This window comes from Triturus cristatus, chromosome 9 (assembly GCF_964204655.1).
Source record: "Triturus cristatus chromosome 9, aTriCri1.1, whole genome shotgun sequence".
Lineage (NCBI taxonomy): Eukaryota > Metazoa > Chordata > Amphibia > Caudata > Salamandridae > Triturus > Triturus cristatus.
In genome coordinates, this window is record NC_140592.1 from 431,501,311 (window position 1) to 431,524,244 (window position 22,934).

Genomic DNA, 22,934 nt, shown 5'->3' on the forward strand with positions numbered 1-22,934 from the left:
GCCATTCAGACATGTATGCACAGAGTCAGACCTCCCACCCACCCACATAGACACTCAGACACCCATACAGATACTCATACAATCAATCAATAACCCATATAGACACTGATGTACCTATTCACAAACCCATGCACCTGCTTTCACACCAACTGAGAGACTAATATAGAAATTCACACAGTTTAGTCACTAACCCATGCATTCAGTAACATACGTTCAATCAGTGACTTATACAGTCAGTCATTCATCTACCAAATAATCCATTCAGGCACTTCTATATCCACTCATTCTTCAATAGATCTTGGCATAGATATATATGAAAAATATTTAAACTTTACAGAAACACACATTTACTGGATGATGTCATCAGTGATGTCATTTGAGATGTCATCAGTGATGTCATGAGTGATGTCACTGACCATGTCATGAGTGATGTAATATGTGATGTCATCACCAGTGCATTGTGGGGGCGCGAGTTATAGTTAGCTCAACTAACTATAATGGGCAAATTTCTCTGGTTTTATATGAGTCAAATGTCCAAGTAACTATAACGTCCCTGAAACCTATCGTTTTTTCAGTGAATTTCTAAGGTTTTTTAAATGCTAATTTCTAACTATAACATGCCTGAAAACTATGTTTTTTAAGTGAATATATATATCTATATATATCTATATATATATATATATATATATATATATATAAGAAAAATCAAAACCGTAACAAAGTAACTGGAAAATATTTAAAAGACATACCAATTTTATTACATATAAAGAAAGTTACAAAAGTAAGCAAAATAAAAGAATATATTTTTCTAAAAATATATTATATATTACAAACATTTCTAATTGAAAAATATAATTTTAAATACACAGAAACATAATGATAATATAATTTTAACAATATAAACAAAACTATAAAATTCTAGGACTAAAATATATACTATTCCCAATCCAGTCTGTGCAACAGTAGGGAAAGCATTGGACTCAGGAGAGATAATATTTAGTATGCCAACTCCAGTCTGTGCAACCGTAGGGAAAGCGTTGGAGTCAGGAGGGGTAATCGTTTCTATTTCCACTCCAGTCTGTGCACCCTCCGGGAAAGCATTGGACTCCAGAGGGATAACATTTACTATTCCCACTCCCACTCCAGTCAGGGCAACAGTCAGTCGGTGCAACAGTAGAGAAAGCATTGGACTCAGGAGTAGGGTGACCAACCATCTGTAATCTCACGGACTATCCTTGATTTGGATCTCAAGTCCGTTGTCCATGAAAATCCCTCTTACTGACACCTTATGTCCGTAATTTGGGGAATTGCGGGGAGCAGCCCTGTTCCCCTGCAAGAAGCCTCAGCTACCTGAAAGGCCTCCGAGCACAAGAGCAGTCCCACCCCGCCCATTTTCATTCTGTATGCCGGCTGATTTTCACTTACCGAATGACAATAGGCCGGTCTGGGCTGTTAAAGCATGTGGTGCTCCTCCTCTTGCCTCAGTCTAGGGCTGGGCGTTTTGTTTTAACCGTACACAAAGAAAAATGTTGCACATCACCAGATGGAAGAAATGTTTAGAATCCATTTCATGAAAATAAGCCAGTAAACGAAGTTAAAAAGAAGGGGTTAGAGTTCTTTCACAGTCTCATCATTTTAGAACTGAAGCATTTTGAATATTATATACAACAAAGCGAAAGTTGCTGCTTTTTTATTTTGTGCAACTAACAACCATTGATGCATTTTGTTACTGCGTGCGATAAAGCCGCCACCGCCATCGGAGTCACTTCGGGGAAACACCAGGTCTCGTGAGAGGAGGCTGGTGAGGCTGGACTACAACTCCCAGCAGCCCCAGTGGCATGTGCACCATGCCGGCACCAAGCCCATCAGAGGTCGAAGGAGGCCGGGCTGGGCCACGTTATTAACACTTCTACATCACCTTGGACTCAATCAGTGTTGACTTCAAAAGGTACTGTGACATTATCACTGTAGGTTGTGATACCAAGGAGGGGGGTCAAAAGTAACAAGTTAAAATTTGGAAATGAACAAGGGGTAGTGGGGACCCTGGATACTCTTTTTTTGCGGGCCGAATCGGCACTCATTCATGAAATTGAACTCACCAAGCGCAGATTGTCCCTGGAGCCACAAATCCCTCATAATCGACCTACTCTTAATGTCCCTGGACCACAAATAGGTTTGGAAGTCAATCCATTACAAATCAGTACGTCACATTCCCCAGGCCTTGAAATTATTATCGATTCTGATATAACTGAAAAATCTGATACTCTGTAAGGCCAAAAGTTGTCACACGGGGTCAAAAAGCTAAGATTAATCATGGGAGTAGTCTTGCTCCAGTGTCGAAGAAAAGGAAGGGGCAGGCGTCAAATAAACAAAATAAGCAAAGTTATCTTCTGCCCAAACCTTGCGGACGTAGGAGTAAACCTGCTGACACAGAGCATAATCAGGGGGTAAATATTAGGCCTGGGCAAAAATTTCGTTCCGTTCGCGGAAATTGCGATAATTTGACATTTTTGCGTTCCGCGGAGAGCGCGAAAATGTAAAAAATTCCGGTTTCCGCAGCTTGGCGATAATTTGTTTCTTGCTCGCGCTGTAAAATGATACATTCTCGCGCGCGCGCGATCGCCTTACCTGAATCCCTGCGTTCGCCGACAAGTTTTCTTGATCCGGTCGCGTTCTCCATGAGATGTTGTATTGTTTTTAGCCATTTGCGCTGTCTCGCGACAGTTCGCGCCCGCAGTGACGTCATGCGTCGCGCGATCACGTCTTTCTTCTCGCGATCATGCACCGCGAGAACAACTCAAAACAAGATGGCCGCGCCCGCAAGCAGCCACATGGGTAAGTTGGCGACCCGCAACCATGCAGAAAATCGCGCGAACATGCCGGAAAAAAACTTCCGCATCTTCGCGATATTTCTGCTTGTTTGCGATAATTTTAAACATTCTCGCGATAATTTGCGAAGGTTAATTCCGCAAATTCCGCCCACCCCTAGTAAATATAACAGTAACAACAGATGCTGATGATAGGGTATCATTGGCAGTATCACCTAGTCGGTAGAGTGAAGCTTTTTTCTTAAAATTGGAACTTGTGATTTCAGCTCATCTGGACCTGAAACTGCAAAAGCTAACTGAAATTGAGGTTAGGCTAGCGCATTTAGAAAAACCAGTACCTAGTGCTTCCTTAATCACTGCAGCTCATGGGGAAAACCAGGATAAGGGCGTCACTGCGAAGGGGGCTGTGCTGCACCCTGATCCATCTGTAAGATCTGTGAGTAGGGAGGGTCTGCCTCCCTTAGGGGTAGCATGCCCTCCTTCGAAGGGCACTGAGGCTCCTCATCAGAAAGAAGGTTTGCCTCATAGGAACGCCTTGACTGCACATGCTCCAATAAGTACCCGAGCTCATAAAGCAAGTAATAACCAAGATGAGAGACCTCGAAACATAGGAAGTACAGATGGCCGGCCCTCGGATCAAAGACACCTTAGTGACTGACATTCTAACATGCATTTACCTCCAGAAGCAACCCCATATATTGTACTGTTGGCCAATGTTCCCTCACTGCTGTCCGGTGACATTGAGCACTGGTCAACACTAAGGAACAAATCTCTATACTTTTTGAAAGCAAGGACAGGCATTAACAACAAATTGTTGTTTTCTGAATGTAAGATGGTGCATAGGACTGGGTGGGTGGGGAAATCTAATAAGACATTCTCCATGGACTGTATCACATTAACTTTTAGTTCCCCAGGTATGGTCAGAACAATATTAGAAAGGATGGAGGATTATTTTGTTAATGAAAGAGGAATCTCCATTCTACCCTTAGGGTTTTTCTACCAGCCACCTAGACCATGATGGCACACAGTGGAAGGCAATTGATGTGCATGGGCGAACCCGCACCCCCACCCTCCCCCTTGGTTCCACCCAAATCGTTTTGAAGCTTTAAGCTGACTTGCAGAAATAGACTGACTAACATCAAATTTGAGAAAATCAGGGACAATGTCATTTTAAGCAATGCCCCAAAGATTGACTCCAACAAATTAGATAGCACAGTAGCCTCTACTCTTACATCAGACCACGAGAATAGCCTATATCCACCTCTGCACCGGCATAATGATAGTGTAGGAACTGTAGGGTTGGATTCAGTTATTTTGCCAGTAGAGCTAGCTACTAGTTACTCTGTTGGGGAAGCCTCAATGGTTAGGAATCCTAACACCCCCTCACTCAGGCTTATCTCATGGAACATTGCGGGCATTTTGTCAAAACTAGCAGATGAGGCTTGGGTTCAATACATGAAGACGTTTGATATCATCTGTGCCCAGGAAACCGGGAGCAGGGATGATGTCACTATGGATGGATATTGTTCATTTAATGTCCAGGCAACACCATCACCTGCAGGGAGGGTAAATGGAGGTTTAGTGATTCTGATTTCTGTTCAATATGAGTCACTAAAGATAGAGAACATAACAAACTCTCCCTGGTACCAGCTTATTTTGATTTCGAACCTGATTGACCCCACTCTATTATTGAGTCATTGGTACTACAATGTTTTTGACCCACAAAACTGTGAGGTTATAAACACCCTCATTGATAAAGTCGCGGGGAGATTCTTCCCATTATGCATAATTTGGGTTGGTGATTTTAATTGCTCATTATGTCAGCACAGTACGCATAAAAGATGTGGGATTGTAGACACTGCAGATCAACCTTTGTCTTTAAGCATACCCCACAGGGTGAAGCATTAAATACTATCATTGTAGTAAATTATTTATGCATGATTGATACTTTGGTCAGTACTCCTTCTGCCCAGCTTCCAACTTATCAGGGCGGTGGCAGAGCTAGCACAATTTTATGCTAATCTCTAATAGGTATGCATGCCTTGTAGATAAAATGTAAATGTAAATGTCAAGGTACTTATAGAGCGCACTGTCACCAGACTGCCACCTTGCGGTGTCGCCTTTTGCGGTTTCCTGGCTCTAATACTCATACCGCTGTGGAACCCCTCCTGGCTTTCCCTGTGAAGTGTCCACTCCTGGGCACCCCCAGGGTGAAGCCAGGCATCCTTAGCGCTGTTGGGGCCGGTGTGGAGGCTAAGCAAGCTATTGCCCAGAGTTGCAGCGTGGGGCCTGTGATTAGAATAGGCACCAAGGCGAGAATAGACAGGTCCAAGGAAATTGAGCCCGAGCCCCGCCGAGGTGGGAATCAAGCCCTGGTCCATGGCCAGAACTCTGCTTCAGGGTCTGCCGCTCTAACCATTGAGCCACACTCCTCCACCTAGATAGCTTTGCGGTAGAGCCAAACCCTGCTAGCAATCATAATGCCCTTACTGCTTCCATGCATGTTATCGCACAGAAGGGCAGGGGTGATGTTTACCAATTAAAACACCATCGCAATCAGGGGGTCAGGTTAAAGTGGAGCTCAATATATCCCGCTAAATTTGAGGAGACCATTATAAAAACAAATTTTAGAAAAATCATGACATGCTTAGCGTATGATTCCCATCCAGATGTTATAATCCAATATTTTGAATCTATTTGTGAAGATGTGGCTAAAAACCTAACTAAAACAGTGAGGAGTCGGGACTTACCGGAAACAAGATGGTTCAATGCTGAATGTTCAAAAGCGTGTAAAGACCTGAAGAAAGCTTTGCACTCAGTCCCTTGCAATAGGGTTCTTATCAGGACTGTAAGACAGACCTATAAAAGCATTATTAAATGCAGAAAGGACGATCTGAGAAGACTGGCCTGAGAAGACCTTGAAAGAGCTAGTGCTCTCAAGGACTCCAAGAGTTTCTGGGAAGTCATAAATCGTCCCCTCTTCTCCAACGACACAAGGAATATGGATTCTACTATAACGGGGGAAGCTTGAGAGTCTCACTTTTTAAGTATATTTAACCCAAAAGGTGTCTCTTCACAAGAGCAAAGGGATGAAATAGCCATTAATTCACAAACGGCATGTCAACTTAGTTCATCCCTGTCCTTAAATGAGGTTGAGGACGCCCTAGCAAAGGGCATTTCCACGAAAGCCCCAGGACCAGATGGGGTGCCCTTGGACTTATTCAAAAGCAATCCTCAACTATGGGGCCCCCTGATGCTAAATATTTTTAAAGTGGTTATAGTGGGTCGTATTCCATTATCATGGAGAAATGTAGTGGTAGTCCCGATTTTTAAAACAGCTCACAGGAATGACCCCAAATGCTACAGGCCGATCTCCTTAGTTGATGCTACGTGCAAGGTTATGGGGAGGGAAATCCTTGCACGTTTGGAGTCATGGGCCAATGCCTCTGGACTTATATCAAATACTCAATATGGCTTCAGACGGGGGATGGGAACAAATGAACAGTGCCTCAACTTGTCCATGATCATGGGCAAGTACATGAAGGCCAAGAGGAAGTCGATCCACCTGGCCTTCATGGATTTGTCCAGTGCTTTCGACACAGTGAGCTGGGGGAAGTTGTGGACACTGATGGAAAATATGGGTTTTGAAGAACCCCTCATTACCCTGTTGTGTAGGCTACATGCGTCTACCACTGTAGCTATTCACTTTGGTCCTGGAGAAGAGCCGACTAGGCCCATTGCTTCTACCGAGGGGGTACACCAGGGTTGCATTCTGGCACCTTTTTTATTCCTAATATATACAAATGGATTAGAATCACTCCTGTTAGAACAGCAATTGGACTTCCCAAGCATAGAAGGTAAACGGGTTCCATTGTTGTCTTATGCAGATGATACAGTGTTGATATCCTTAACGGCCAATAGCCTGCAAAAATATTTGAACGCATTTACAAAATTTATGATGGAATTGGACTTAAAGGTACATTTTAGTAAATCATTTATTATGGTATGCGGTCCCAATTCGACAAAAACAAGAACATTTATTGTAAAGGAAAAAGTTATTGATAAGGTGTCAAATTTTACTTACATGGGGAATGTTTTTAATAACAAATTAAATAAGGATAATCTAATTGTGGCTAGGAGTCAATATACCAGCAGAATAATTGAGGGGCTTTTTCGCTTTGCTGGTAAACTCAGACAGAAGCCGGTAGCAGAAATGTTAGCCTTATATAACTCGAAATGTCTGTCAGTAGCCACCTTTGGCGCAGGAGTATGGGGCTACCATAAACGTTCCCAGATCCAGATTCTAGGGAACACATTTTTAAAAAGGTTACTGATGATTCCTAGCAGTGCTTCAACATATTTTTGTCACTCTGAAGTGGGTCTGGATTACGTAAAAGATAGGATAAATATTGCCCCATTGATCTTATGGGGGAAAATCTGGACCTCAGATGATTTATTGTTCTCAAGGAGTATTCTTAGAAATTGTATGAATCTTGATAATGCAATGTCACTCCCTTGGCTACATTATGTCAAAGATACTTTTTATAAAATAGGCTTGGAAAATTACTATGAAAATCCCGAGGGAATCCAACAAAACATGAAACAGGTTATAAAAAATGCATTTCGTACTGAATTATATATGTCTAACCCGGATCATGGATTACTAGATTGTGTGTTTCCAAGTCAACAGCAATTTTACTTGTCTTTTACCATGCATGTTCAATCACGTTTCCTAATGACCAGATTCCGTCTTTGCACATTGCACTTTCTTGTGACTTTCCCCATTCAGGCAGGTTGGTTAATGAATAAAGATTTGTTAATTATGTCATAGTCATCAAGATTGTTTTCGATGTTTATGTATCTCCAGTCACCATTTAAACTGCGGCCAGTCAATGATACATCACAATTTTTATTTTGATCTCCTTTAATCGTCACAGTTATCTCGATTGTCTCCTCTTGTTTGTGAACTTGAGCTTGAACTTGCTTAATGTTTCTGATTGAAGCGCTTCCCGTTGTTGTGCAGCTAATCCGTGATTTGCCGTTTTGAGGTGTTGATGTAATTTGCCGGGAACTGTTAGATGTTATATTTGTACTTCTTTTTGTGTCAGGGCTTTTCCTCTTCTGATTTGATTCCAGATCTTCGATAACTGGTGGTAATTGATTTAATTGTACAGGTTGAAGAGGTGATTGAAGGCCAGTGACATTTGTTATGTTTGAGAATAGGGTGTCCCCTGCATTTTTTAAGAAAGAAAATTTTGTAAAAATCTTAGGTTGATGAGAAAGCTGCTTTATTGTTGTTTTCTTTTTTTCCAAATTTGGTAATTGTCCAGAGGCGTTTCCAGCTGCTAATGACTCTAATGCAAAGCAGTTATTCGTGATTGCTTGCTCTGATTCTAATTGTAGAGGAGATCTTTCCTCTTCCATCATCATGTTTTTCCGCCTCCGTTTTTTTGTATCTTTTTTAAGTACAGCGCTGTCACGAACACGGCCAGACCTCATGATGCCCTTCTCTTAGTTGGCCTTGAAGGTTATGCCTTGGTGATTTTACCTGTTATTTAAATTTCAAAGTCAAGAGCTAGAAGTATAGCACGTGGTCAGTGCTACAATGGCCAAGAGCCTAGTGCGCTACTTATTAACCACAATGGTCTGATTTCGGAAACTCCTTTCCATAGGACATACAAAAGGCAAGAGGCAGTAAGCAGAGGTCAAGAACCTTTTACTTATTATGATCTTATTTTGAAGCCAAGATAAACTGTAGGTAAGTCTGCTGCTGCAGAAGAACGTCGGCGGCTAGTTACACTGTTATTGCAAAAGAGATGAGCCGATGCCCAAAAAAGGCTCACCTTTTGCCTTTTTCCTTTTACCTTTACCTTGGCATTCACAGCATTTCCCACAATAATCAGTTCAGCAAACTTTTCCTCAAAGCTCAGGGATCCTACCCCTCTCTCAGAGGCGATGAACTGGCAAAATACTTTGCTGGGATCCTTTTGGAGGAACTGCAGGCTTGGGCTACAGAACATTCTCTAATTCCTGCTAATCAGACAGGATTTGCCAAAACTGTCGGGACATCAACAAACATTTTGGCCATGGGTTTATTAATCGACAAGGCAAAAACAAATAAAATGCCAATTAATTTGTGTTTTATAGATTATAAGGCAGCTTTTGATCATATTAACCGAAATCTTCTTTGGGCTAAATTACAGAGGTGGGGGATACCAAAGCCTCTATTAGATCTGCTGATTAATTTACATAGTGACACATGGGTACAAGTTAAGCTGGGCGATGGCTCTCATCTGTCGAGACGCATCACAACAAATAATGGTTTAAAACAAGGATGCGTCTTGGCCCCAACACTCTTTAACTTGTTCCTAGGAGATCTTACTCCGTTGCTCAATAATTGCAATTCTCATGCACCAAAACTAGGAGGCAAAATATTGTCCTCGTTATTATACGCAGATGACTTGGTCTTAATTAGTCACACGAAAATAGGGTTGCAAAATCTAATTGATGCGACAACAAGATATTCTGATGAAAACCAATTGACAATTAATCTGAATAAAACAAAAACAATGTCAATCAACAAAAAAAGAAAGACAACGAACAGTTGGTTTTGGAATAAAAATCGTATAGAGGATACAAACATGTATAAATATCTAGGGGTTAAAATTGACAGTGGCGGACAGTTTATCTTACAAAAAGAAAGCATCAGAGGTAAAGGCATTGCCATAGCAGTCTCGCTGAAAAAATTTAATGAAAAACTTACCAGTCCACCTCTTTTCCCCATAATACAAGTAATTCGTTCAAAACTCTTGCCCATCATTACTTATGGCAGTGAAATTCAAAGAGGAAGAGACGCAGGAACTTTGGACAAAACTGCGGCATCAGTATACAGGATTATTTTTGGTTTACCCAAATACACATCCCCGGCTCAATTGAGGTTAGAGTTTGGCGATCACAAACAGGTGCTTGCAAGACAAGGGGCATACATAATTACGTGGGATAAAATCAGGAAGGCAAAACAAGGGACCCTTAATAACCTTTTATGGTTAGAATTACAACGAAATCAAGTATCGCAAGCTGCCAACTATCTGGCCAAAAGCCTGGCAAATCTAGGCTTAAAGGAGTTGTGGAATACTTCCACCAACCATACCACTATCAAAAGACTGGTAAAGAAAACAACAAAATACCTATCATGGATAGAAGATAAGGAGTCAGTTGCCACGAGGTCACATGGATGGTTTGTCTTAAACTCCTACTCAAATCAAGGTCAACAGAGTTATCTCAAACTGGGCTACTCAAGATTTTTAAAGCTGAAGTTTTTAAAATTGAGAATGGGCCTGATTCCTTGTAGACGCCATCTTCCACACTGGCAGAGGGACAATGGGGACACCCTATGTCGGCTGTGCGGCAAGGCAATTGAGGACATGCCACACCTTTTATGCTCCTGTGATAAATTGTTAGAAGAAAGGAAATGTTTGCTTAAATGTTTGTTTAATCAACGAGGAATACGCACGCGAAGGAATGCCGTGCTTGCCTGCTTCTCCCCCAACGATTTGCGGCTAAACTGCAACTTGGTGAAATTTATGCAGAAGGTGGAGAAAAGGATGCAGGAACCTGTTTTTTAACTTATCCTGGAGTTACTTGATAGTAGGAACTGTATATAATTCATTGCTTTTATAGTAAAATTTATCAAAGTGACGGAAATGGGTTAATGAAACACTTTACCTGGAGGATTTATCATTTTAGATTGAAACTAATGTTTGTGTTGGAAATTGTACAGTATGTATTTGTTTTTTGTGGGATTGCAATGGTTTTTATTAACTGTGCAAATAAATTACTTACTTACATTCAGGCAGGTTGGTGTGAGAGACTAACCCCCTGTCCCAGTAAAAATTTAGCCTATCAGAGCACAATGCACTTTATATTGTTTTGCACACTTTATAAAGACCCATGGGCACGTTTTATCAATCCCATTTTAAAGGAAGTCTATCCCTGTTCCTATCAGGAGGGTTTTAATTATTTGCAGTCATTATCTACTGCAGCCATCTGCAGTGCTGTGCTCAACTTCATTGGAACTGCACTAATAATCAGGAAACGTTATGAATCGTAAAATGAATTTCAATTTTATTGATTTTTAGGGGTTTTTAATATCTTGTACAAATATGTTGTCGACTGGTAGGAGGTTATTCTTCAAATTCCTAGAATCTGTGCTGGGATAATATGACCTAGGAAATGAAAATAGGTGTACTGTATATTTAATCTTCGCACAAAACTTTTCCTATGTATATTAAGTCTTGTTTTTTTTTTAATGTATGAATGTAAATTTGAGTGATTTTAGGGGTTTTTAATATTTTGTATAAATACATTGTAGAACGATTGGAGGCTTTTTCTTCAAACTTCTAGAATCAGTGCTGGGATAATATGACCTAGGAAAAGAAAATAGATGTACTGTATATTTAATCGTTGCACAAAATGCTCCTATGTATATTCTGTCTTGCTTTTTTAATGTATGTATGCCAACTTTTATGATTCAATCGAATCGAATAAAGTTATTTGAACTTGTAAATCTGAACTTGAGCTTAACAAAGACAATAATCCTGGCTTGTTGTATGTGTAATGTATTATATATCTGGATGCAATAAAAGAAGTAGCAGAATATTTTAAGCACAGATTTTTAGCTGGTGTGTTTTATGCCACACCCTTAATTACATCTGACATGCACTTTGGAGAGACCCCCCAATTATTTTCAACCTACTTAAAGCCCTGGAAATAACATCATGTCACAGTCACTTCACTTCCTGGCACTGTGCATCATGCAAGACTCATAGCTTCTAAGTTTTTAGATTTCCTATGTGCAGAGTCATAGTGAACCCTCCCCCACCCTACCTCTTGCTTTAGGAACTACAGCAAGGGTGAAGTTCTTAATGGGCCTCTTCTGTCTACAACTCTGCAGACATAGGATCAGCTCATGATTAATATGAAAAGGAGGGTGAGTAAGTAAGTGAAGGAATGGGTGAATGACTGGAAGGATTAGTGAAAGGATGAATGGATTTGTGGAAGGGCGAATGGATGAATAATCAGAGAAAGGATGGATGGATGGATGAGTGAGTGAGTGGAAGGATGGATGAGAGAAAGGGTGCATACATAGATGTATGGGTGGAATGGTGGATAATTGGTTGGAATAGTGGATATATAGGTAAAAGGAAAGTGTGGATGCATGGGTAAAAGGGTGGATGGATAAGTGAAAGGGTGGATTGATTGATGAATTGATAAGTGAAAGAGTGAATGGATGGACCGATGAGTGAAAGGGTGGATGTAAGGATGGATGAGTGAGTAAAAGGAAAGGTAGATGGGCAAAAGGATGGATGGATGAGAAAATGATGGATGAGTGAAAGGATGGATGAGTGATAGGGTCAATTGATGCATTCATGATTGGATGAGTGGATGGATTGGTGGGTGGATGGATGGGTGAAGGGATGGCTAAGTGAAAGGGGGATGGAGAGAGAAAGAGAGGATGGATGAGTGAAAGTATGAATGGATGACCGACAGGATGAATGGGCCAATGGATGTATGGAAAAGTGAAAAAAGAATGTAAGGATGGATGATTGAAAGAATACATAGATGAGTGAAAGGGAGGGTGAAGAGCTAGAAGGAATGATGGATGGATGAGTGATGTGGTGAATGGATGGACTAATGGACGGATGAGTGACTGGGTGAATGGATGGCTGATTGAGTAAGTGAAAGGATGGCTGGATGGATGAAAAGGTAAATGGTTAGATAGGTGAGTGAAACGATGGGTGGAAGGATAGATGATGGATTGGTTTGGAAATGGTTGAATAGGTTTGCATGTGGATGGGCACACAGATGGAATGACAAAATGAATGGTGAAAGACTGAATGATGAATGAAAGAATGAATGGATGCCACACCCCCCAGTGACTCAGCCAGCCACCCCAAAATGACACATGACGTCAGGCAGCAAGCGTGTAACTTGAGCTTGAAATGCTCTTTCTGCCTTCCAAAAAGCATAAACTCATTCCTTGTATGGCACCATGGTATCACAAGAGACATTCTGCTGTTGTGCCCTGGGCAGCACTGCTCCCATGCCACCGGGATGCAGTACGAGCAGCCATGAGATATGCATGAATGCATGGCTCCGTGCAGCCCTTCTGCAGGGAAAGATGGTCAAGACGACATAACCTGCACTTGCAGACAACAGCACCAATGTGAGTCGAGCCACATCCAGCATAGTTTTTTTTTCTTTTAAACTTTTGCATCCCTAAGAATATAATGCCGGGGCAACTGCCCCTGTGGCCCCGCCCACACTACGCCACTGCCTACCAGTATGGATGACATCTGACTCTTGCACCTTGTAGCTGTCATTGTCTTTAGTGACATTTCCTATACATTGACTTTCACTTTTATGAGTCATTGTCTCTATTAAATATGTGTGTGATGTAATGCCCTCCAACACCCTGCCGTACATTCTTTGGATGAGTGGCACTATAAGATAAATTAAATACACATGAGAGAGGGTCTATGTGAATATGAGGGGCACCATTGGAGGGTGGTAGCAAGGCCGGACTGGCTGCACCCGGCATCTGGCATTTCCCTGGGAGGCAAGAAGGGTGGGGGGAGGTTCTGTTACTGGGGGATGGCACTACAAAGTTCCTTGTATATCCAGCAGTTTCAGGCAACAATAAAACTGCCAAGATGTCTCTGGTGACTAATTTTCCCACTAGAGAGAGATGGGAGTTTTGTTTAGTAGTAGCAGTTTTGAATCATCTAAGGTAGCACAGAGGGTCAATATGCCTGCTGCAAAGAATGTGTACCATGCAGATCAAAGAACAGGAGTTTATGTGCAGAGCTCAGTGGGTTACTGCTTTTGTCACTGAGATTCTTTTGTTACTGTGCAGTTCATGAGTTACATATGTAATCTAGCACAGTGAGCTATGAACTGCCATCAAAGAGCTGCATGCAAGCTGCAAGGTACAGGTTACAAAGTAATGTTTTCTTCCTAGTTTTTCATTATCATGATGTTGCTAAAAAAGGGTTTGATTGGGTAGAAATAAATCCTTATCATTAAAGTCAACGCTAGCTACTGTGTTATGTTTTGGATCCTAAGTTGTGCTTCTTCAGACCAAGCACTCTTACAAAATGACTTCCAATATGGGTGTCGTGCATCCTACACCTTGTAGTCCCCGTTGCCTTATGTAACATTTTCTATATACTAATTTATACACGTATGATTCATTGTTTCTGTATGTGTGTGATGTTAAGTACTCTGGCACCCTAAACTGATTTGCGAGGTGTTATAAAACAAATGAAATACATGTGAGAGAGAGGCACTGTTGGTGATAGGGAGGGAATCATTGAAGAGCCCCATCAAAGATTGTTGTATCCTGGTGCACAGTTAAGGTCATCATTTACTATGCTTTAGAAGCAAATACAATTGAATATAGAATTACAAATGTGTTGTAGAATGCACAATGTTTTTGCAAATTTTCTTAGGGGTGCGAAAACAAAGGCTATAAGCTGTCAGTTTGTTTGTAACACACAACTACTAAATATCCGCAAAGTAACTGTGCAAATGTTTCAAAACATATCAGCAGTTAGGAAACTACAAATGGACCGCTTGTTTGTAATTCAGAACTGTGCTGACCCTAATAAAACAGAGTTTTATTAGGGTATAAACAAATTATACATATTCGACAAAATCACATTTCCACACATTAGTATTTGTGCGCTATTTAATTGTATCAGTAAACCTGCATGTTAGCATTTTGCTTCCATTCAATAGAAAATCTTCTGTATGTAAAAGACAGTGCCTCCTTCTGGCCTACAATAATGCCTCAACAATCTATACAGTTTCTAGTCTGTAGTAAGGGTGGGCGTAGTTGGCGGTGTACCACTACATGGAATTCTGCGGAATTGAACAAAAACTCAGTGAACTCCTCTCCGCTACTCTGTTCCATCTCATCCCCATTAATAAAACAGAAACCTCACATACCCTTGATAAAACAACAAGTAACTCTATCATCACATGCAAAAATGCATACACTCATCTCACAAAAGTGAAAATGAAAATATAGCAAGCAGTGAGAGAGGTGATGATTTTGGTATCCTCGCTAACCTAGGGAGAGAACCAAGCAGATGCCTTGAACACAAAGAGCACATCATGCTGAACCATTGGTGGTGGTCCCATCCTCCTAGGACTCCCCAAGCACAGTTATGGGCAAAAATACAATCCCAACCGAAGGCCCTGCAAAGCATTAATGGACGAGATTCTAGAGTGCAGTGCATATTATAGTATACAATATCAAAACATTCCCCAAGGGGCAGGCTCTCCAGGTTCAGCTGAGAGCTAATACTATAATATTCACTAAACTCTAGAATCTCGCCCCATAATGCTTTGCTGGGCCTTTGGTTGCCATTGTATTTTTGCCCATAACTTTGCTTGGGGTTGTCCTAGGAGGATGGGACCACCACAATCATTGAGCATGATATGCTCCTTGTGTTCAAGGCACCTGCTTGGTCCTCCCCCTAGGTTAAAATGGACCCCAAAACCATCACTTCTCTCGTTGCCTGATATTTTTCAAAGTTCACTTTTGTGAATTGGTTACATGCTTTTTAGCATGTAAAGGTAAAAATGTTTTATCGAAGGGTTGTGGGTACAGTAGCTTACTCCAGAGTTTTTGCATGAGCTCTGTCATGCGTATTAACACGTGTATTAATAAAACAGAAATTTCACATACTTTTAGTAAAACATAAAAAACTATCTTTACAGGCTAAAATACATATAGTCATCTCACAAAAATGAAAATGAAAATATAATAAGCAGTGTTAGTTAAACAATAATAAATTCTATCTTTACATGCTAAAATGCATATAGTCTTCTCATAAAAGTGAAAATGAAAACATAGCACGCAGCAGAGAGGTGATGATTTTGAGGTCCTCCCTAACCCAGAGAGAGAACCAAGCAGATGCTTTGAACACAAAGAGCACATCATGCTGAAATGATTTGGTGGTGGTCCCATCCTCCTAGGACCACCCCAAGCCCAGTTATGGGCAAAAATACAATCCCAACCAAACCCCTACAAAGCATTATGGAAATATATTCTAGAGTGCAGTGAATATTATAGTATCCATTATCAAAACATTCCTCAAGGGCAGGCTCTCGGGCTCAGCTGAGAGCTAATACTATAATATTCACTAAACTCTAGAATCTCGCCCCTAATGCTTTGCTGAGCCTTTGGTTGGAATTGTATTTTTGCCCATAACTTTGCTTGGGGTGGTCCTAAGAAGATGGGACCACCACTGAATCCTTCAGCATGCTAACTCTTTGTGCTCAAGGCATCTGCTTGCCCTCACCCTAGGTTAGGGGTGACTCTAAAACCATCACCTCTCTCATTGCCTGGTATTTTTCCATGTTCACTTTTGTGAATTGGTTGTATGCTTTTTAGCATGTAAAGGTAAAGTTGTTTTATTAAAGGGTTGTGGGTGCAGTAGCTAACTCCGCTACGTAACGGAATTGGAATTATTACATGAATTACGTGTTTTCAATGAAAGGTGTAGTTACCAAACCTCCGCTAGCGGAGCAGAATTCATTGCCCACAGTTAGTCTGCAGCACACTTCTGTGCATCAATGGGAATCTGCAGTTTACAGCTCACAGAAATTAAACAGCCCAAGCAGTATACTATTTCCCATATACAGGGAAAATATAGAGGGCTGGTATATGGCTAGCTTGGGCATTATATAGTAACGTCAACTCCTATCTAACCGTTCTAATCCACAATAATACCACTCATCAGTGTGCAGCCATTTATAACGAATGCAGGCTGGTTAATATCTCCTTTTCCTGCTGTAAGCTCTTACCCTCACACAAGACCTCTCCACCATGGGTCTTATCCATCACTCAGGACTGTACCAGCACCTATACCACTCATCATCGGCTGAACAGACATGGAATACTGAAACGCTCTGGCCCATGAAGCTGGCCACTAGGAGGACTGCACTCTTGTGCAGCACTGCAGGTCCCAATTAGCTACACCCTAAGCGTGCAGCTTTACATCTCACAATGGCACTGATGTGTTTGTAAAACTTACCTTCTGTCTCAAAGTTTTGTCCTGAATTTTGACCAAATGTCCTGAATTTTTGTCCTGATTGTTGACCCTTTGTCTTGAATTTTTACACTCACTGTCCTGAATTTGCACCCATGCCAGTTGGTCACCCTGCTCAGGAGGGATAACATGTACTATTCCTACTCCCGTCAGTGCATCAGTAGGGGAAGTGTTGGACTCAGGAGGGGTAACATTTACTATTCCCTCTCCAGTCTGTGCAACAATAGGGAAAGAGTTGGACTCCAAAAGAGTAAAATGTACTTTTCCCACTCCAGTCTATGAGACAGTAGGGAAAGTACTTCCCTTCAAACACATATCTTACGTTAATACCAGTACCCCTATAAACCTCACAACCCGCTACAACACCATATTACTATTTTACAATTTAATTACAAATATAATAACTTAAAATTACTAACTATATTTAAAAACATTAACAATTACACAAACAATAAAAAATGTACAATTAAGATATCACTTAAACACATAAAGAAACTTTAAAAATTGATATTTTTGTCAACTATATTTTTGCACACAATATTTCTGTGTCACGAAATGTAAAACTTGATATTTCTGCTACTTAATTTTTTTAACTTGATGTTTTGTCTGAATACTAGTGAGTATATTAAATATGTATATAATTTTATGAAAACTAAAATGTTTTTGGCTAACACTAGATTTAACAAATGATTGTGCAAAGATGCTTATGCATTGTGCTTTATAATAGGCTAATGCAACAAAGCAGCAGTATTCCCTAAAACAGAAAGCCATGAGCACAATAAATGTTTATGCTCAGTAAATATCTCACTGAACATACACTGGCTAACAGGATGACTACGTAAAACCCCATAATGAAATAAGATGGAAAACAAATAGGTCAACATAACCATCCTCGAACTGCTTTGGCCTGGACAGACATTATTTTCTATTAATGATAAGGTATGAAAAGAGCAAGAAAATCAGTGGCTGGAGAAAGTGGCACAAAATCCACTCTCTGATGACATGGTGTTATCTAAATAGCTTAAGCTGTTTATACCCAGACATAAAATATTTACCATGATTATAGAAGGTACTATGAAATATCTGGATGGCCATGTGACTCTGGACAGAGCAATTGCCCAACTTCAAGTTGTGTTAAAAATGGGCATTTAAAATGGTTTGCATGCACGAAGGAGAGTACTAAAGCCAAGAAACACTGACAGAACCACATCCTGGACTTTGCCCAGCTAGCATGTGGCTTTCAGAACTGGCAGGGAGAGCAGTTTGCACCTGGCTGCCTCTGTTGTTTCTAATTCATCATCGAGCCAGAACATAGATGGGAAATTTGGAGAAAATGTTGAATTTCAAAACCGTTGGACCAAGTTCCTAATTGAAAACAAAATTTTACGTTCAGGAATGAGTTTGAGATTTTTGTAATAGATATATAATGGTGCTTATCAGTGATACATATTACAGGGGGTGGGGGAGAGACCATGGCTGTTATCATGATTGGCTTTTCTGATGCAGTGCAGAGCCAAGAGCCTGTTTTATGCACCGAAGGGAGCATACATGGAATTCATTTGACCCCATTTTTAGGTTTCGTCTGCAAAGCGATTGTGCTGTGCTTGTGAAATCTCTTGTAATTAATAGATCTTAAAAAGGGGCTCTTATCAGTTCCCCTAGCCAAACTACTGAGTTCAGCCCCTTTTGTTTGGAACTTTTCCGTTTTGTTAACTTCCCTTGGCTGCACACATTTACAATACTTCTATCAGAGCTGTTCACACTGTTTAAGCCCAAATCACTGTCAGGATATGATCTCTTCCCAAGGAAAAGGCAGACAGCTTCTAACAGTATGCTAGAATGCTTGCTTTTTATTAAGCTTTTTATTACTTAGTTGTGTAAAGCAGATGTTTTAGCATTAGAACGTTTGTGGCATTTCCTATTCATGCTCCAGTACCTTTCTATGCACTTTGCAAGCATTATCGGATTGATTATTTCAACTTAATCTATTTGGTCATTACGATCAAATTCTAAAAGTTGTAGTAAACATTGCACGTTGAAAATAAAGTTAATATACAAGAGCTGTGATATATATTACTGATAAACAGGCAGCCACGAGTGCAGTTACCTTGCAGATAACAGGGTCATGGTTTGAATGGAGTAGCAGCACTGGGCCCAAAAGTTGTCAGAACTTCTCTAAACGCATAATATTGCTATATTTGACTACTAAACAGGCAGTCATAATTGAAGTTACCTTGCATTTAAAAGGGACTTGATTTGAATGGTGCAGCAGGTGCAGTGGTATCGGGAACAAAAGCTCTTGGGACCCCACTAAACGCAGAATATTGCTAAATGTTAGTACTAAACAGGCAATCACAAGTGCAGTTAGCTAGCAGAGTAGGGCCATGATTTTAGTGGTGCTGTAGGTGCAGTGCCACAGGGGACAAAAGTTGTAAGAACTCCACTAAACACCAACTATTGCTATATTTAACTACTAAATAAACAGTCACCATTACAGTTACCTTGCAGACAACAGGGTCATGATTTGAATGGTGCAGCAGGTGTAGGGGCACTGGGCCCAAAAGTTGTCAGAACTTCTCTAATTGCTTAGAAATTGTTATATTTTAGTACTATACAGGCAATCACAATTGTCATTGTGATTGCCTGTATAGTACTAAAATATAGCAATTTGAAGCGTTTAGAGAAGTTCTGATAACTTTGCAGTTAAATGGGGCTTGGTTTGAAAGGTGCATCAGGTGCAGTGGCACTGGACCCAAAAGGTGCCAGAACTCCTCAAAACACCAAATATTTCAAAAATGTTGATAATAAACAGGCAGCCAAATGTCCAGTTATCTAGCAGGCAATAGGATTATGATTTGAATTGTGCAGCAGGTGCAGTAGCACCGGGACCATAAACTCTAGGCACCTTACTAATTACTTAATATTGCTATATTTTACCACTAAACAGTCAGTTACAAGTGCAGTTACCTTGCAGACAATGGGGTCATTATTTGAATGGTGCAGCAGGTGTAGTGGTACTGGGCCCAAAAGTTGCCAAAACTTCTCTAAATACCTGAAATTGCTGTATTTTACTACTATACAGCAGACACAGTTGCAGCTATCTTCCAGTTAAAAGGGGCTTGATTTGAATGGTGCAGCAGGTGCAATGGCACCAGGACCAAAAGATTTAGGGACCCAACTAACCACAGAATATTGCTAAATGTTACAACTAAACAGGCAATCACAAGTGCAGTTAGCTAGCAGAGTAGGGCCATAATTGCAATGGTGCTACAGGTTCAGTGGTACTGGGGCCAAAAGTGGTCAGAACTCCTCTAAACACAAAATATTGCTATATTTATCTACTAAATAAGCAGTCACAAGTGCAGTTACCTTGCAAGCACTAGGGTCATGATTTCAATGGTGCAGCAGGTGCAATGGCACTTGGGCCCAAAGCTCTGGGAACCCCTCTAAACACCAAATATTGCAATATTTTAGTACTAAACAGGCAAGCACAAATGCAGTTATCTTGCATGTATGAGGGCCATGAGTTGAATTGTGCAGCAGGTGCAGTGGCATCAGGCCCAAAAGTTGTCAGAACTCCTCTAAACACACAATATTGCTATTACATCAATTAATTCTATTATTTCTCTCACTATACCACCAGTAACAGCACAATATATTGCTTTTTTTTACAGAAACAAGGCATAACACTTTAACAGACTTTCTGTAACTTGTATTGTACAACTACTCAGCAAGCCACAACTACCAACCAAAACAGCTTACTATTAATAACATAAACAAAACCTAATGAATTTACCAGTGCTTGTTCTCTGACTCAGTCAGTCAGAAATCTTTTTTTCCGTAAAATACCATAAAAGATACAACAATCAGAACGGCATCATACTTTCCGATTTGAAACAGCATACACATAAACGTTAAAAGAGATGCAATTATAAAAAATTACAAAAATTGACAAGACAACAACAGCATACACAGGAAACCTAAACAACAATTAGCGGGTAATGCATGGCTTTTGGTGCCGCAGACAAGCCTGAGTCAGTGCTTTATTTTCAGGCGAAACAGGACAGTAACAGAAAAAAAGGTAAGCCTCGCTCACTATTTCCAAGCTGTATTATCTGAAAATAAACCACTAACTCATTGAAATGTCGGTTTAAATTAATGAACTTTACGCCCAGTAGACAAATAAAACAGGCTCTTTGCTCTGCAGACACATAAAACAGGCTCCTTACTCTGTGCCATTAAAGCCAATAAAATACACCCCCAGGATTAATAATTATTTTTGAGAAGCAGGTGTATATTCAAGTCCTTAGATATAAAATTGTTGCATTTTTGAGGAACAATGCATAGCCACTATCTTTTACAATGAAAAGCCTGTACCATAGCACATAACTTGATGGGCTTTGCTGGCGCAGCGAAGAGCCGAGCGCCTGTTTTATCCACCTTAAGGGGCAGATTTACAATGAAAGTGACTCCGTGCATTCCGCAAGCCATTTGGCTGTGCCGCACTGAGTCACTTTCAAAGCACAGGGATGCAACATAATTACAACAATATGTCACATCTCTGTGCTTCCCCCTGCGCTGGCGCACAAACTGCAGCCATGCGCCGGCGCAGGCACCCTTGCGCCATGGTGCAAGGATGCCTGCGTCGTGGGGAGATTGTTTTTGTGCAGGAAGGGGCACCTTCCTACACAAATAGAATCACTATAGGCATTTTCCTCTTTCAATGTGTGCTGTAGAATGCAGCACGCGTTGAAAGAGGAAAATACGAGGAGAAATTAAAACATTTCTCCTCGATGCGCCTCCCCTGGGGAGGTGTAGCATTCACACTAATTTCCAGAATTCCAGATTTACGATGCCTCGTAAATCTGGAAATGTGTCTGGTTCCATGGGTGTTGCGCACCTTTCTCGCAAAGTGCTGCGTGCAAAGGGGCCATATTTACAAGGACAGGAAAAGTCATGCAGGGTGGCTTTTCCTGTCCTTGTATATATGGAGAAGTAAAATGCGCCACCACTACGTCACAAAAAGTGACGTACTGGTGGCGCAGGGGGCTTTTAAATCTGCCCCTATGAGCGTAAAGTGAGTTCTGATAACCCAGTGTTTCTCTAAGTTAGTACTGTATTTTCAGACAGTACGGCTCAGAAACAGAAATAGGCAAACCTTGCTTTCTGTTTTTTCCGAGCTGTGCTGTCTGAAAACAGAGCACGAACTCTGAGAATTAAGAGTTAAATGAAATCACTTAAGACAGCTGGCGCCTGAAACGAGCGCCGGGCTCCTGCACTGTGCCACTATAGCCCATACGGCCCCACGACTGTGCATTTCAGAAACGCTCTTAAAAAACATAAAAGTACCTTCTTTCCAACTGCAGGACGTAGCGGCAGATGTGTTGCTTCCAGAGTCAGCTCGCTGTCTGGAATCAACCTCTCACTGCTGTTACAGATTAGTCCGCAGGCAAAGAACTCGGAGCCAGCCAGGCAAGAAGCAACCTGGCAGGAAAGTCAGATTCCTCATAGTTGCAGTGAAATTAGGGCAGCCATTGCCAACTATACTCCCAGTGGAGTTAAAGGGGTTTTCGACAGATGGAGTCTACAAAGGCTGCCCTGCCTCTTCTATCGTCAGCCTAACATACATCTCCCTGCTTCTCGTGTGAACTGCATGGTGGTGCAGCCGGAGATAGGGTTCCCAACCGGTTGACTGGAATTTTCTGGGCGAGAGTGGTAAAAAAAAACCATCAGGCAAGTCATTAAAATCCCAAAATATTTTCTCCTTGTGAATATAAACTTAAGGAAACGAACTGACGCCATGAAATGTATCCAGATCACATCAATTAAATTCGAACTACTTACCAACTATCTGAAACATTTCTGGGGCATCTAAAACTTCAGGAGAAAACAGAACTTCAGACTCTGGTGCGGCTCCAACTTTCTGGAGCTCCCTACTCGAATAGTTCGACGTCTTAAAAACCTCTGTCAATCCCGCAAAAAAACT

The 22,934-nt window shown here is 41.0% G+C and overlaps 1 protein-coding gene across 1 annotated transcript in view; it reads right to left on the minus strand.

Annotated features, from left to right (window-relative positions):
• LOC146798096 (cytochrome P450 2G1-like) overlaps nt 1-22,594 on the minus strand; it is a 1,456,444-nt gene extending 1,433,850 nt beyond the window's left edge. Inside the window, exon 1 of the mRNA XM_085625316.1 lies at nt 22,298-22,594. The gene's annotated coding sequence lies outside the window, so the exon portion shown is untranslated. The remainder of the gene's footprint in view (nt 1-22,297) is intronic.
• Nucleotides 22,595-22,934: the final 340 nt, after the last annotated feature.